Here is an 18,282-nt window from a genome sequence, read left to right as displayed (position 1 = left end):
TTACTTTTAGTACGTTTACTTCAGACTTGTTTTCTTCACATGACATTTCTCCAAATCGAACATCTCTTGCAATCTTTATTCTTCTTACATCAGGATCCCACAGTCTATACTCATGACTACTGTACCCAACAAATATGTACCTTTTACTTCGTTCATCTAGCTTTTTAAGAGGTCCTAGTATTTTAGTAAATACTTCAGATCCGAATATTTACAGCCTTTTCAAATTCGGTTTTTTACCTTCCCATTTTTCATATGGGGTGGTGTCCAAAGTATCTGTTGGAGATCTATTTATTAGATACGCAGCGACATATATTGCTTCTCCCCACATTTCCTTTTTAAGTTTTGAATCAAAGATAAGCGCTCTGGCCTTTTCTATAATTCTCTTTCTTTATTATTATTAGTATCATTTCTTCTACTTTTACATGCTACCGCAGTATGTCCAATACCATTGCATTTAAAGCATTTTCTTTCTGTTACCTTGAATGCAACTTGTTCTTCCTTTTCGTTTTGCGACTCGCATCTCGCTGCTTCCATAAGCAGCCTTGCTGTCAAATTCTACACTGTTCTTTCATTGGTTGACGTTGATTCCCATGCGCTTACAAAGTGCTTATAACGTTCTGGTAAAGTAGTTAATATTTTTGACATAAGCATATTATTATCTCTTTTAGCATCCCGCGCTTTTAATTTAAAAACAAGGTTTTCAAGTCTACTTATGAGCGTAGCTACACCCATCCCCTTTTCGGCAGTAAAACTGAAAAATTCTTGCAGCAAAGAGCACTTTTGTTGCTCGTTATTTCTTTCATATATTTTACAGATCTTAATCCACATTTCTCGTGCGGTTGTGCAACTTAGAATGTGCATCAGTGGCTTTCGTTCCAGTGTAGTTACTATGATCTTTTGAGCCTTTGCATCCTTCTTTTTCCATTCCTCCCTTGTTTAACCTTCTTTTACCTCTTCTTCTTTTACCTCAGAATTTACTGCATCATAAAGATCGCTAGCTCGTAGTAGGATGCCGACCTGAAATTTCCATATCTCGAAATTATCTGCACCACAGAGTTTTTCAATTTGTTGCACATCCTCTGATGTTATCTTATCCATCTTTATTTATTCCTTTCTTTATATATCTTTCCTTTCCCGTTTTATACAGCACGTAGTCTTTTATCGGAAGTGCGTAATGCGTACGTACATGCGTCGTATACTGGGCACATAACCTGTTGTTATTTTAGATTTTCAGCAAGTAACGTAGACAAAAACGCAGTAGACCACAATTTAAACTAAACGTTTTTATTCTTGTGTGTGTGTATATATATATATATATATATATATATATATATATATATATATATACTAAACGTTTTTATTAACGTTTATATAAGTAAGCTTTACATAAAAACTCTAAATTAATAATAATAGTTTGCTGGTATAAAAATATATCTGACAATCTAAATGCAATTGCTTACAATATATTATTTTGTACATGCATGGTACAAATTTTCAGAAATTTATGCGAAAGATGCTTCTCTGTTGAGTTGAACCTTCTCTGGACAACTTCCAAGTCTGCGACTCTACATAAAAAGTCTATTAAAAACTTATTATATATATTTCAGGTTAATATGCTTTTCAAATATTCTTAAAACATTTGAAAATAAATATTGATCGTTGTGTCGTAAAGTTAGGAAATATATGTAATTAACGAAAAAAAAAAACTTAGCCTAAGGAGGACTTGGAAGTTCGAAGCTCGAACCTACGTTTAAAAAATTCGCAGCGGTATAGCAGCTCGACACTCTAACGCTGCACCACCGACGCCGTCGGAAAATACGGTAGATAATTTAGAATGTAAGTCGCATAACAGTATCAAATGATTCGGTTTTTTCAGTTTCTTTAATTCCTATGTTTTGGTGTACGTATAAACATTGAAGATCGCATAAAATACTTATTTCATGAAGCAATTCGACGTATAAGTTACTCTGACATGGAAAAAACGACAAAAAATCGGTTTTTAATTTTTTTAACTGCGGCGCACCAAATTGAAAAATCTGAAAAAAAACGAGGACAATAGTAACAATGTTCCGTACTTACAGGAAAAATATAATTATAGTGCCAAGACTGCTTCAATACACAATCGGCATTTTTCAGCATTTTTTGGCGCTTTTTATTTTTCACAGCTTGGTTTTTCAATTTAAAAATCTGAAACAATTCTCTAATATGTGCCCCGATAACAGAAATGCCTCTGATTTTTTAAAAAAAATTTCATCCCCTAGTATAGGAGAAATTCGGCAAAAACCTGATTTCCTATTTTTGCCCTTTACTACCCTCCGGGTGGAGATACGAAGTTGAAAATTACCACAAACGTTTCTTTTTTAATAAGCTTTCGAATGATTCATCGTGAGTCGAATTCGGTTCAAGGGCACATTTGACCATCTTAACCGGCTATACCCTTTGTCAAATAAGGTAAATGGACAAAATTTAGTTTAAATTTATGCAATGTGGAGCAGGTCACATTAGTGAACAAAGTACACTGAAGACACATCTCCCTTGATACTTTTCAATTCAATCTTTTGTGAAAAACATTCGTAATACTTTAAAATCCACAGTATTTGCCACGCTATTCATTAATTTTATTAGTTTCCCATTAACAAGATTTTACTTCTTTAATAAATATAGGTACTAAGTTAATTTTATTCCAACACCAATAAATTGTGCGTTAAAAGTATTGGATTTCTTCGTTTATTTTCCCTGAATTATTACGATTAGTATTTAAATTTCCTGTAACAAGACTCTCTGCCATACGCTCTCACTTCCTTCGGACATATTTTGTAGTCTCTACACTTATAATAGCAAAATGCCACTATATTTCTATATAATAATTTTTACGTTAAGTTGTAACTTTTCTTCGTGAAAATTCTCTTATTCTAAAGTTTCGTATAGGTAAAGATTTTGTACATGCTTGTCGAGTGCTCGGTTGTTTAAAAAAGCTGAATACGTATATCAACTTATCAAGCACCGCATTAACCGAAATAATCGAGCTACCCGACACAATCGGGCTACGCGATACAATCGGACTACACGATACAGTCGGACTACCCGTAGGCCCGTCTGTCCCGGGCCCCCGTTCGAGCCCGCCCGACTTTACCCAACCCGACCCGACCGCTCGGGTAGCCGACACATTCGATTACCCGCACATCCCTAGTGTCTACCCCCTTAAGCCGGGGCCAGACTTGAATGAGTATACGCTGAGCAGGCTGAGCGCGCACGAATATTCTGATGTGACGGATGAAACGGTAGTCAGGACCGCATGCTTCTACGTCAGAAGGGGTGAGCGTGAACGCATAAGGTGAATGTCCCAATTTCTGCTCATTTAAGAGGTAACTCGTCACAAAGAAGGTGTAAAAAATTTGTTTGTGATCAAAATTTGCAGAGTAATTGATTAATTCTTTAATAATAAATCAACCAATTCAAAAACTAGTTAAGAAAGATATTTCAAGATGTTTAACTATTAGTAATTTGTAATTAAATATATAATGCTCTAAATGTCCGTATTTCTGCTCATGAAAAATAGCAATGTACGTATTGACCCAAGCTCGTGCAACATTCACGTAAATGTTTAAATAATTTAGAATTATTTTGTTGCAACTATAGTACAAACGTAACGCATATAATAATAAGAAAAATACGAAATGATCAGAAATGGGGACATGAGCAGAAATTGGGACATTCACCTTATGCTAGTGTGGACGTGTCATTCGTCGTGACGCGGCGCACGCGACCCGACTCGCGAATGCCGGCGAAGGCACATGGCCTGAGCCGACCGTTGTCGGTTTTCTTCCGCACATCAAAGGGAATTTGGAGTGCATTGCGTTCAGCGTGGAAGATAGAAGCAGATGTGATACTTTTCTAAAATCCTCGATATCTCGGATTTTCATAATATTCAAATATATGGTAGTCCATATGAAATTAGGGAGGGGTAAGTCCTCATTTTTGCAGTTTCGAAATTGTTTAAAAAATACAAATCTTGAAAGTTACCTGCTTTTTCGGTGATTTTTACGAAACCTGCCTACAGAAATTAATTTTAATGACCTAAATTATTGAAGGTATGGAATCGCGTCTTTTTTTTTAATGACGAAGAATGGATTTATGTGAATGAATTTAATCCATTGCTAATATTGCCATAAACAGTTAATCAAAAATCTAAAAATTACATTTTTACCAATATAATGCAATTACCATATGATAGACTTTAAAGCTCTATTTTACTAAATAATTTATCTTTCTTTTCTTCACTACACCCTGCATTATTCTTAATTCATATAGCCTGACCGACTCGCTATTGTATTAAAAAATCACACGAGACTATTTTTAACGAATTCAGCTTGAAATGATGTAAATCAATTTTTCATGAAATTTCCTTCATTATGATCCGAATTACGTCGTTCTTGGTGTTAGTTTCATCGGCGCAACATAAGGAATCAATTGCCGTAGTTTTCGCGAAGAGCTAATGAGAAATGCGGAACTGTTGGACATTTCTGACTTTTTAATGGTATTCCGTTTCGAGGGTCGAAACCCCCTAAAATTCGATGAAGCACTGCGGGGGGTTGTCCTTGCCACGGGGTACCAGGTGGCACCTCTTTGACAGGCGCCGCTGGAGAATCACCCTGTATTGGTAAACAGGATGATTCGGAGGGTTGAGTTGTATGCTTATTTCGCTAATCACACCATCTTTACGACTGCGGAGTAGGCTAAGCTAAGCACAGAAGTTGGTGAAGAAAGACACAATGACACTTTCGACAGTTCCGACCCCTCCGCATACGTCATTCTTGCGCGCTCAGCCTGCTCAGCGTATACGCATTCAGGTCTGGACTCGGCTTTATAAAAGTCCCATTAAACTCGGTGTGTTCGGGGTCGATATGTTACCTTGTAACCAATACTGTTGTGTGGGAGTCTGGGAAATGCTGGCTTCTCTTGGGGAATTCGGGCGCGGGACGATGTTCGTGGAACGCTAAGGCGTTCTGCTCTTTGGACGCGGATTTTTAATGATAAATATAATAATAAGGATAATAATAATGTAATAAAACGATTTGAACAGAAATAACTGATAACTTTAATGAACTCAATAAACGATTTGAAACGATACAAATAAGGAATTCACAAGGTTTTTAATCGCACGTCTGTTCACTCCTGCTCTCGGGGCTCGAGTGCTTTTACAAAGGCAATTGCGTTAACATATTTTGTTAGTTACAAAATGTCCTTAGATTCTAAAAGCCAATAAAATATTTATGAGCTAAATTCCTATTGATCAATCCATTTCCTTTCGGTTATCGATTTTTAGAAACTAGCGTTTAACAACATTGCGCTGATTTTACACACTTAGGAGAAGGGATCAAAGTGGAGTTCATTTATTCAAACACCCGTTTCCAAGTGGGTATTAATTGATCTATAATCTTGAAGTTTACTCCCAAATAGCCATCTGTCTGCAGTCTGACATCAGATTGGTAGCAGGGTCTGGCATGAGTGCGCAGAAACTGACATCAGAACCGTAAACATCTGTGTCCGCATATGGCTGCATTCTGAGGTGCAGAACCTGATGTCAGATCGGTAGCAGATCCGCAGCAGATTCTGCCGTCTGCTTGACACAGCCAACAGCGCCATCTGAGGGCCAGAATTACCAAACAATTCCCTATGCGTGACGTCACATGGCCGTCCCAACGCCCACCAACACATGTGTACCGTGATTGCTGTGGGTGTATCCCTACCCTTACATAACCAGCAAGCAGATTCTGTAGTATGATCTTGAAGTATCGAGAAAGCGAACCTAATTATGGAATTGAATAATTTCCAATTATCTACGTTGCGGAAATCGAAATTCTCATTATCTGCAAGACAGAAAAGTATGGTTATGCGCAAAGTGCGAATGTTTAACTTCTTGTTTCATAGATAATGGTTTAACACATGTTTTCTTATAAATTTGAATGTTCGCAGGTGTATGCATGTTGTTGCGACTCCCGTCTAGCGGCGTGTAGTATAAGCTTCAGAAGCGCGAAGTTCGAATCGGATCACACGACTGTAATAGGAAAGGGAGACAAGGTGAAGTTCGCGCAAGCCTGAGGTGTTTGAAAATAGTTAGAGATTCTTTTAATGAGGGGATTTCAAGATTATAAACTAATCGATACCCACTTGGAAACGGGTGTTTGAATAAATGAATCTCACCTTCCTCCCTTCACCTAGGTGTGTAATTACAGCGCAATGTGGTTAAACGCTCGTTTTTGCAAAAATCGATAACCGAAAGGAATCGGATCGACGAATAGGAATTTAGCTAATAAATCTGTAAATTTACGATTGGCTCTTAGAATCTAAGACATTTTGTAATTAACAAAAGGTGGAAAAGCGATGAATTTTTAGAAAGCGTCACTTGAGCCTGAAAAGCCATCACGAGTAGTCGTATAAATAAAAGTTCTGTTCAGATTGAAATTGTGTTTAAAATCGTTTATTTTCTTCCATTACAGTTACAAATTTACTAAGTTCAAATAGTTTCATTCCGTTCTTATTACTATTTTCATCACATTTACCATTCAAATCTGCGTCCAAGGAGCAGAGTGCCTAAGCACTCCACGGGCGTCGACCCTCGCCGAATTCCCTACCAAGGATCCAGAGGACCCAAACGGCCACGCAACATTTTGGTGACAGCGGTGGGATCTTTTTCAAATTCGCCGGCTCGCGGACGCAGGATCTGAGGAGCAGCCATCTGCAAATCCTGGCGGTACTTCTTTCTTGGCTATTGGACGATCTTCCCCGACGCTACACGCACCCCGACGGAGGTTCATCATCGTCGAGACCAATCACCACTGCGTAACTGACGTCAATCACCGTAATTGTGAGAGATACTAGTTAACTTAAATTTGATTATTGAGTTCATTGTTCATCGTTCACCGTTATATAATTCGCCGTAGTTATTAAGATAGTTATTGTTCCTGCTAAGTTAGTTAATATTCGCATTACGAAAATGTGGCGTATTAATCGAAACGCGTTAAGGGGGCCGTCTCCGCGGGCCTTTGAATGTGTGAGTACGCTCACACGAGCTAGGAAAAGCGTGCACGTATACGCGATGTAGTAAACAAACCGTAAATTACAACTTTCGTCCTGGAATCGGCACGGTGGACGTTTTTGCGGGTTTAGTTGCCTTCAGTAGACTTTCGTGCAGGGTGGTCTGGTCCGTTTGAACGCTAATAAGCACCGTACGTTGAAATAATAATGAATTTATGAATCGTGTACTCAGGACAGCCCGAAAAATGACAGAATGAAGCTTCAAGGTTTCTCCGTCACCGGCGTTGATGGTATATTCGTGCCTTGTACCATCAAAACCGGTGGAAGTCCAATCTAGCCGATAAATGTAGGAAAGACATAGTTACCAAGACGTATCGAGAGTCGAATCGCGCTGTTGCCGCATTTCCCCTATCAATATTTTTCCATCAAGGAGGCTTGAATGAATCACGGCGAAGCAGTTGGAGAACAGAGATGGGCAAAGATAATATCTGGTTAAAGTCAAATAAAAGATACTACAGTATTGTCTCATGGAACGAGAGCGAGCAAGAGGCACTGAAAGCGAGCGAGGGTGGTGCGAGATAGACGACGAGATGTTGTTTGTCTCGCTCCGTCTTTCGGACGCCTGACACTCCGTCCTCTCCGTGCGCGATCGTCGCGCAGGCAAAGCGTTCCATCTCGCTCCCCCCTTCGGCCAGGAAGAAGCGAGAAACGAACACTCGGAATTAGAGATCTGTTCACGACAGGAGCTCAACGCCGGTCCGACCAGCGAACACTTACGGAGATAATACTGTACACACACATAATTTCAACATAACTTACTTTTGCTAGAGCTTTCTCCAACTTTTCCTCCCTATCTTTCTTCTTCTCCTCCTTTTTCTCCTCCTTCTTCTCCTCCTTCTCTCTTTCCCGTTCACCATTCTCCTCCTCCCCCCCCCCCCCACCACTTCCCCCCGACAGGGTCGGGACCGTATCTTTCATCTGGAAATGAAATGTTGAATGTATTATTTTTGGCAAATAGTAAGATGATACAGCGTGATTCTCTCGCTAGAGTCCTCAAAGACAATAGTCTAAGAGCTGGATACATAGGGGTCAACGTAACTCGATGCAGTCATAGTTCTTATTGTTGGATTAGTGTTGCCGAATGCGAAATCCCCGTCTGCCGAGTCAGTCCGGAGAACTAACGCGGGGGTGGACGGTCAAACAGGTAAAATTTGCAGCATAATGAACGTCATTCTTGCTTTTCTGAAATTTCATATACTTATTGTTTACGCATAATGAACGATATGCAAAATGGCAGACCACCAAGTGGGGGATAAGACGTTAGCAGACGTCGATGAAAAGCGCGATAAGTGGCTTGCGCGCTAGTGCAAGGGAGAAATATACATTTGTTTCTCCTTTGCCCTAGTGGGACCGCCGTCGGCCGCATATTGGAACGGCAGCCGCCTTTAGGGCCCACTTGGTGGTCTGCCATTTTGCATATCGTTCATTAAATGCGTAAACAATAAGTATATGAAATTTCAGAACAGCAAGAATGACGTTATTATGCTGAAAATTTTACCTGTTTGACCGCCCACCCCCGCGTTAGTTCTCCGGACTGACTCGGCAGATGGGGATTTCGCATTCGGCAACACTAATCCAACAATAAGAACTATGACTGCATCGAGTCACGTTGACCCCTATATAGCCAGCTCTCGATCTACAATGCCACCAATAAACCGTGCCTCGCTGAGTTACGTGGAAGTGACGAATTCCACGTTCTGCATTTCTCAACAGATCTTTGCGAAAATGGCGTCAATCGATGTCGTGCCGATGAAAATGGTACCACGCTAACTTCATTAAAAATAGTCCGAATTACATGACATGATTTTAATCGGGAGAATGCCAGGAATGCATTGGTATCACTGCAATATCGATGCAATGAAGAATAAAGAATTTTTTAATACACCGTAATGAATCTCGTCGCGAGCTTCGACGTCCACGAAACTCAGCGAGGCGCGGCTTATTGGCGGCATCGCGTTTGAATACTCTAGCCAGAGAGTCACTCTGTATAATAGTATACAATATAATACTTACATTTTGTGAATTCTCCATGGTCTTGCGTTCTTTTGCTCTAGAGTTCGTGAGTCAACTGTTGCTTGCCACGCAACAAGTCCTTGGGCAGACTTATTTGTGGAGGGGGAAACACCTACAGGAGCCTTGGTTACGTGTACGTGACTGATGCGTGCGCAGTTTACGCAACACAACCACCCCTCCTGTAGGTGTTCCCCTCCATCAGTGGCACCTCGACCCCCCCGATCCCCGGTTATTTAGGAGCCCGGCGACTATCTTCACAATTTCTTAGAATTCTTTATTCCAGAGTGAGAGAATCCGCGGATATACTACGGTATGACCCAACCAACGGAATGAACTGAAATTTTGAGGGGTTGGGCGGGAGGTGGAGAGACCCTCTAATATAAAATTTCAGCTGCGGATATTTCTTAGTTTCTGAGATATTAATAAAAAATTTTCGGCATAATACATTGAAATCTACCTATGTATACAGACGTTACTAACACAACCATCTTCTTCGTTTCACAGTCGACGATACAATGTACGATATTGACCTCATCGCGCGATGCTTGTAATTGCATCAGTTTTTATTCCCAATACAGTACAGTAATACTAGAGTATTTCCAAAGTCACATCGGTTCGCTGTCGTGCTTTCCGCGCCCCACGCACTGGTCTAGCTCCAACCGGTGGCCGATCGAGACGAAACTTGCTGAGTATTACGAGGGGTATTACAAAATTTCAAAAGTGGAAAATGGCGGGGGGGGGGGGCAGAAGGGCTCACGGGTAGGGAGGCCTCCACCAACGTAAATAAATTTCCAAAATAAATTAACAATTTTTTATTAATATTTCGGAAACGAAATATTAAAGAATACCCGAAGCTACAATTTTAGATTTAGGGTTCACACCCCCTCCCCACCCCACACCCAAACCTCACCTCGATCGGCCACTGGTGCCATTCGGAAGAATAGCCTTTATTCGTTGCATTTATTCAAATAAAACTTTCGAATAAAAAAAAGGTAATTATGCAGAACTGGTGTTTCCTCATCGATTTCAATTATTTTTGGATATGTTGCCGGGGGACAAGATTCTGAACAACTTTTTCCTATACATGTTACCGCCGCTCGACCTTCGTTGCCAAGATATTTGCCAGAAACTATCGGTATAATCCGACCATTGTTATATAGTCTGTTGAAAACCTTAGTGTTAACTAAGTTTAGTAAGCGCTAGTAACTGTAAGCCCTTTGTTCATATAGTTCTTCTGTAACTATGGGATTTTCTGTCCCGGATAATAAAATAATATAATAATAATACCGATAGTTTCTGGCAAATATCTCGGCAACGAAGGTCGAGCGGTGCTAACATGTATAGGAAAAAATTGTTCAGAATCATGTCCCCGGCAACATATCCAAAAATAATTGAAATCGATGAGGAAACACCAGTTCTGCATAATTACCTTTTTTTTTATTCGAAAGTTTTATTCGAAAGTTTTATCTCTCACTTTCGAACAAAGAATTCTAAGAAATTGTGGAGATAGTCGCCGGGCTCCTGAATAACCAGGGATCGGCGGGGCTCGAGGTACCACTGATGGAGGGGAACATCTACAGGAACGGTGGTTGTGTTGCGTAAACTGCGCATGCATCAGTCACGCGCACGTAACCAAGGCTCCTTTAGGTGTTTCCCCCTCCAACAGCGGTACCTCCAGCCCCGCCGATCCCTGACCGACTGTTTGCGTTTTCTGGTCTGCAGAGCGTCATTTGTTTCAGAACGCACCACAAATGAATCTTCGGATTCACGTTTCACGTTCACGGTTCGCGGTTACCTTTTTTTGTAACGGGCAGTAGGATTTTGAGTTGTGTTGCGTTGTGTTTGTGTTTGTGTTGTGTTTGCTGGTTTAGTGTGGAATGAGTGACACTCTAAATGCGAATATGCAGGATGTGGAAGAAGATATGGACAATAATTCTCCGTTTCGTCCACGAAAATACATCGCCAAAAGAGAAGATCTTCAGCCCTTCAGAAGAAACAAGAAAACGAAAAAACTGCAGACGACACTGCCGTAGGACATTCAGAAGAAGTGGCCGAGGAACGTATGGTAGAGGAACCATCAACATCCGATGGACAAAATCATACGTACCAAGAGATAATGCACTCGCCATCCGATGAAGACACTGATACGGCCAGTTTGGGAGAAACTGAAGAGGCGCTTCAAGAATTTGATGTTGAAAGTAACGAAGAAGAAAACTTCGTTATAGAAAAAGTTGCGAAGAACGAGTCGCAAGAGCAATCGCGTCTCCTAAATAGCAACGATGTCATGAATTTTCAAAATGTGCTTGCTCAATTGCAGAAAATAGGTAAAGATGCAAAACATAGGGAAGACTGCGGCATTGAACACCTACGAATAACTGGTGTGAAACGGTGTGGCTTCAAGAGCATCTTCAGCGTAATGTCCACTTTATGCCATTACAAAGCTGAAATCCACAATCAATCGAACGAAGCCGAAGAAGTGGATAGCAATCAGGGCGCCGTTAATGCAACAATTTTATGTGGAGGCAGTTATGCTCAGTTGGAACACACTTTTGCAGGAGTGAACATACGTTGCATGTCGAAGAAAGAATTCGTGAAGAATCAAGATGAATTCGTCAAGTCCGCAATTGCCGCTGCAGAAGAAGAAAAACGTTTGGCGATTGAAAGAGGCGACGTTCTTCCCGGGTCAGGGACCCCTCACATCTCCGTTGTGGCCGACGGAAGCTGGATGAAGAGATCCTACCGCAGTGGATGTTACGATTCTGCGTCTGGAGTCGGCGTGATAGTTGGCTATCACACGAAAAAAGTTTTATTTTACGGCGTTCGAAACAAAGTTTGCAGAATTTGTCGGATTGCTGCGAAAAACGAGAAAGAACCCCGAAAGCACAGATGTTTCAAAAACTGGAAAACATCTCGAGCATCGACTGCTATGGAAAGCGATGCTTTAGTAGAAGGATTCAACACTAGCGTAGAAAAGCGTGGGCTCGTTTATTCTACACTGATTGCTGATGGGGACAGTAGCGTGTATAAGAAGATTATTGATGCGGACCCATATAAGAGACAGATTCGAGTAAAAAAGATTGAATGCACGAATCATTTGTTGCGAAACTTTTGCACAAAAATGAAAGCGATTGTAAAAAAGACCACATCTGGACCATTGAGACAAACTGTGGAAAGTAGCATTCGCCGGATGCGCACAGACATCGTGAACGCGCGCAAAGTTTAGATACAATCAGAATGTATCAATCGACGAGAGAACGAAGAATTTGTATGGCGACATACAGAATGTTCCAAGCCACGTGTTTGGTGAACACGCAGAGTGTGCAAGACTAGAATATTTCTGCGATGGAAAGAATAAAGAGAATAAGAAAAATATCGTTCCAGACTTGATGAAAATTGGAGTGTACCAGGACGTGAAAGAAATACTTCGTCCACTATTAGCTCATGCGGAGAGCTTACTCTATAATACTACTAATAACGCTGTGGAAAGTTTGAACCGACTAATTGCCAAGTACACTGGCGGAAAAAGATTAAATTTCGCCGAAAGAGGATCTTATACAGGGAGATGTGCTGCTGCTGTCGTGGAGTACAACAGTAACCAAGTGCACTCGCGATTGGATGCGGTTATGAAGAAGAAAACGCCCGAGGTTGTGCACCAAATGGAAGAAAAGAAAAAGACAGAAAAGGAAAAGGAAGCTGCAAAACAGAAGGAAACGAAGGCTGCGCGATATGTACGCAAGCATTTGCCCTCGCAGAAAGATTGTGATTATGGACAAAATGCACAGAAGCCAGACATGCCATCCGAAATGTATGAACTGGAGCGGGAAAAGCATATGCAAATGCTCAGTGACTGGCAAGAGAAAAGACATGCCATTGAAGATGAAACAATTGGACAAGCAAAGAACCGCAAATGGTTGCAGTACAGGTCCAAATTGTTGACAGCATCCAATTTTGGACAAGTGTGCCGTCGTCGACCTGACACGCTTTGCGCAAATCCAGTAAAATCAATTCTTTATCCGAAGATAATTAGTGCACCCGCGGTGGAATACGGGAAAGAATGCGAGAATATTGCTCGCGAAGAATTGAAGAAGCAATATACAGATATTGCGGAATATGGATTTTCCATCGACAGCTGCATCGCCTTCTTAGGAGCTTCACCGGATGGAATCATCGGTCAAGAGGGTATTTTGGAAATCAAATGCCCCAAATCAGCGGAGAACTTTACGCCAGAAGAAGCTATTGAACAAGTTCCCGCTGTCCGGCGCATGTTCACGCGTAACGCAGGTACTTCAATAAGTAAAACGCATCACTATTTTTATCAAATACAAGGCCAGTTACACATTACTGACAGAAAGTACTGTATATTTTGCCTTTGGACCCCGAAAGGGCTGAAATCTATAAAAGTAGAGAGAGATGATGCGTTTTGGAAAAGAGAAATGGAGCCAAAACTTGTTCAATTTTATTTAGAATGCATGCTACCCGAATTAATAGATAGTCGGCACAATAGGTGCATGACTATTCGGGAGCCACAATTTGTTCTAGCAGAGAGAGCGAAAGAAAAACCGAAAAGCTTGAAAAAGCGAAAAAGGTCGACCTTCAGAAATAATGAAACTATTATAACGGCCCGGCGTCGCACCGCGTTGTAAAGCGCGGTACCACTGACCCCGTCAGCGATGGCACTTTTACTCGCGGATCATATGATCACGCGAGTCGATCAACGCCGTCGTCACTTCCCCAAAGAAGTGAAGAAGAAAATAATAAATATGATCGATCCGGCGTCGCACCGCTGACTATCGTCAGTGGTGACAAGTGCCAGCGATGGCACTTTCACTCGCGGATCATATGATCACGCGAGTCGATCGACGCCGCCGTCACTTCCCCAAAGAAGTGAAGAAGAAAATAATAAATATGATCGATCCGGCGTCGCACCGCTGACTATCGTCAGTGGTGACAAGTGCCAGCGATGGCACTTTCACTCGCGGATCATACGATCACGCGAGTCGATCGACACCGTTGTCACTTTGCCAAGAAAGTGACGAAGGAAATAATAAATTTAATTCACCCTTTAATTTTTTCAGACACATTTCTAAGTTCACAGTAGAGCTGTTACTTTTTGACCCGTCGGGTAACCGGCTACCCGGAACAACTTCAAGCCATTGAATGTGGTATTGTTCGATCATTTTTAGCTAATATCAAACAATACCATAGACAATAAAGCATTCAATTCCTTGAAGTTGTTTCGGGTAGCCGAGTACCCGACGGGTAAAAAAGTAACAGCTCTAGTTCACAGGAGCAGACAGACGGAATCGGACTCGATCAAATGCGCCAGGTTGATTCACACGGGCCTCGCAGGTATACATGATGTTCGACGAATTATTGAAACAAATTTTTACTTTTATATAAAACTTACAGAAATGTCTGCGATCATTTGTTACAGGCGGATTCTTTACCAAATTACTGCAAACATGGTGTATGGGACAGTAATGTCAGAACAACTGGAATGATAAGTACCATATTTCAGGTAAAGTTTAACAGCTTATACATCTACAGTAAAATTTTGTACGTTTACAAAACTACAATTAAGTATTTCCTAATGAACTTCATAATGTGTTACAGATCCACACTGCCTAATGTCATCTTTCGGTACGAGCGACCTAAGAAAATTGTAGGAAGACCGTCAAAGAAGAAGAGGAAATACACCAAATGAGAGAAGATAATATTATTACAGTATTGTCTCGTTAGCGGATCGCTGATCCGGATCGGTGTTGAACAGTCAGTGTGAACAGAGGCCTAATTCCGAGTATTCGTTTCTCGCTTCTTTCTGGCCGAAGTGGGGAGCGAGATGGGACGCTTTGCGTGCGCGACAGGCGCGAACGTAAAGGACGGAGTGTCACGGCGTCCGAAAGACGGAGCGAGAAAAACATCAACGCGTCGCGTCTGCTCGCCCGTTCTCGCTCGGTTTCAGTCGTGGGCATAACGAAAAGTCCACATCGTGTACACCTAAGATGGGCATTATCTAGATAATCAATTATTTAAATAACGTGCCGAATAAAAGATACTTCATCTTTATTCGTTATTCGAATCGTCGAATAACACGGTTTAGGTTTATTCATTATTCGCAGCTTCGAATAACATGATTCAACTTTATTCGAAACATCACGGATAAATAAATTTATTCGAAGTGAATTTATTCGGCAGCGGAAGATAATTTTTTTATTCAAGGAACTTTTATTCGAACCGTCGAATAAGGTTTTCATCTTCAGCGCGAAGGCTTCGAATAAAAGTCGAATAAACTACGGATAAAGATGAAAACCTTATTCGACGGTTCGAATGAAAGTTCCGCGAATAAAAAAATTATCTTCCGCTGCCGAATAAATTCACTTCGAATAAATTTATTTATCCGCGATGTTTCGAATAAAGATAAATCGTGTTATTCGAAGTTGCGAATAACGAATCAACGTAAAGTATCTTTTATTCGAGTGTTATCTATATATTATCTTTGCCCATCTCTGGTGTACACCAAACCGAGCCGCTAACGAGACAATACTGTATTCTTAAAAAAATATATACTTTTTTATCTGTAATTGTCCATTTCAAAGGGGCGAAAGCTTGAATGTCGAATTTCAATTCTCCAATGAAGTTGGATTGATTTATTGTAATGACTATAACTTGATTAGAAACAAAAAATATATAAAAAAATGTTCTGTTAAACGATTTTGTCAAAAAGGCACTAACAACTAAAAAATACTTCTAGTGTTGTGCTACAATTTCGATGGTGTTTTTTAACTTTAAATAAAAACGTGGTTCAGGATATTTCATAACAGAATATGAATCAATTTAGTATAGCCTCAAGTGTCGAAATGAATTTTTTGCGAGATATCCTGCTCCACGATTTTATGTGAAAATACACCATCGAAATTGTAGTATAAGAAAATAATTATTTTTTAGTTTTTAATGCATTTTTCATAAAATCGTTTATTATAAATTTTTTAATATACTTTTTCTAGTTTTTAGTGTTGTGGATTTACATTACTCTTATTGCTGTATGCAGTTTAACAGTTTGCTTGAAGAATGGTTGATTTATTGTTATGGGTTATTATTTATTAGTGACTAGGTAATTTTTTCACCCACTCGGAGTTTTTTCATAATTTTGTATTGTCAACCAAACTACGCACCTCTGCAAAGTTTCGAGGGAATTGGATGGTTGGAAGTGGTTTAAAATTGAGTTTCCACATTTGAATCAAACAAACAAACAAACAGAGGATCGTAGCTAAATAAAATCGTTTAATGGGACATTCCCAAATATCAGTATTGTTAGTACTGAACTCTGGTTTATATTGATAAATTTTTACAACCGTGGAATAACAATTCTGAAGAAAACCATGTACAAAACTATTATTGAAACAGACAATTCTTGTTGATATAAAAGATAATTTGATGTATAGTTAGATGAAAAAAAGCGGCATATGTTTTTAGAAGAATTACAGCATTCATAAATTTCATTACGATCGGCATGTTACACTTCGGTGATGTACCTTATTCAAATTGTATGCTTTGAATTTGCACATTGATTATACAAAGTATTGCATCGTTCTATGTATAAATAAATACTAAATTAGTATTGTTTCATTGACATGTTTCCTAACTTCACTACTCAACCTCTCTATCTTTCAATAGTGCTATCCTCCTTTACGTTCAGCCAGGCTCTGATGCTAGACGCAGGAATTGGCGGGCTCCAGCTACAGCTCATGCACGAGGAAACACCTACAGCGGTGGTTATGTGTGCGTGACTGACGCACCGCAGTTCCTCACACATAACCACCGCTCCTGTCGATGTTCCCCCCTCCATCAGCGGTACATGGAGCCCGGCGATCGCTGCCTAGACGCAGCTCTCGTGCCGTATTCCTCCAAGCTTCTCAATAGAAGGAGCTGTGGCAACAGCGCGGCAGAGACGGAGACAACAGAACATGCAGCAACTATGCTGTCAAAAATTCGTCTACGTAGAGTACCGGTAGATGTCACCATTGTACAACTTCTTTTACCACAGACGAGGTACAGAATAGACCTATCAAGCAATGTATTTTTGTGTCGCCGGTTTAGGGGGTCCTAGGACCCCCTTGCCATTTTAATGTCGCATGCAACGTTACCGGTGAAGTCTCAAAACAGATTGTAACGCTACGCGTGGTAGGAACTAGAATTAAGCACGAGTAAAACTAGTTTATGTTTTGAGAGTCAATGCCCGCGATTTACAAATGTTTCTGTTAGAGTAACAATTTAAAAATCGTCTTATGAACATATTCCGTTCAACGGAAGAGAACGGAGGAAGAAAATAAAACGATATCACATTCGTCTTTTAACCTTGCTGCCCTATTCCGGTTTATTTAACGCAAAAAAAAATTATTTAACATATAAATTTATATAAACAACAACATTACTTGTGGAAGACATGCTTTCATGATGTAACGTGGAATACCTCGCAAAGGAATTGTAACTTTGTACATTTCAATAAAATGCTGAAGCAGAGAGGACTTTAAAAATTGTGAAAAACTCAACAGTTCCAGTATCTCGCTGAAATATTCCAACTTGCACTTATTCTTCCATCTTAACAGTATATTCGTGTTCTGGGGTTCGGTAGGAACAATCGAACAACATTTTAAGTTACATAGTATTGCAAGTTAAAGAAATTCTTATATACTACTAGAATATTTGACAATCGCAGCCATCGGCTCGGTTCTCACCGATTACCAGGTCTCACCGCGAGGAGGTTGCTGCGCTTGGAGACCCGTAGAGAGATAGATGGAATCAAAGTTCCATCGATCTCCCTGTACATGAAGCCTACTAAACCAAAGAGATGGATGGAAACAAAGTTCCATCGATCCCTTCGGTTTAGATATAGAATCTAGGGAACTGCCAAGCAATCACTCGATTAAAAGAAATTCAGGAAAGAAGGAAAGGCGAAGGGTAAGCATGAAACAAGTATTGGACGGCGCAGTTCCTACCACCCTGCTGTCCAAGTCGAAAGGGAAAAGCGCTCGGCGCCTCCCAGACGATTCCTGTTGCTCCGATGCGACTCGTCAGGAGCAAACACTTGACCTGACTCAAGCCGTCTAACACGGAGATTGGGTAATCGAACCGGGTGACTTACGCAGGCAGTGTACCAAAAGGTGCACCCCC

General features: G+C 40.5%; 1 long non-coding RNA gene across 1 annotated transcript in view; it reads left to right on the top strand.

Annotated features, from left to right (window-relative positions):
- Positions 1-17,463, top strand: part of LOC143372293 (uncharacterized) — a 101,973-nt gene extending 84,510 nt beyond the window's left edge. The window contains exon 2 of the long non-coding RNA XR_013086270.1: positions 17,339-17,463. This is a non-coding gene — a long non-coding RNA (uncharacterized LOC143372293). The remainder of the gene's footprint in view (positions 1-17,338) is intronic.
- Positions 17,464-18,282: the final 819 nt, after the last annotated feature.

The sequence above is a fragment of the Andrena cerasifolii genome, chromosome 8, assembly GCF_050908995.1.
Source record: "Andrena cerasifolii isolate SP2316 chromosome 8, iyAndCera1_principal, whole genome shotgun sequence".
Lineage (NCBI taxonomy): Eukaryota > Metazoa > Arthropoda > Insecta > Hymenoptera > Andrenidae > Andrena > Andrena cerasifolii.
This window is presented reverse-complemented; position numbering and strand designations above follow the sequence as displayed.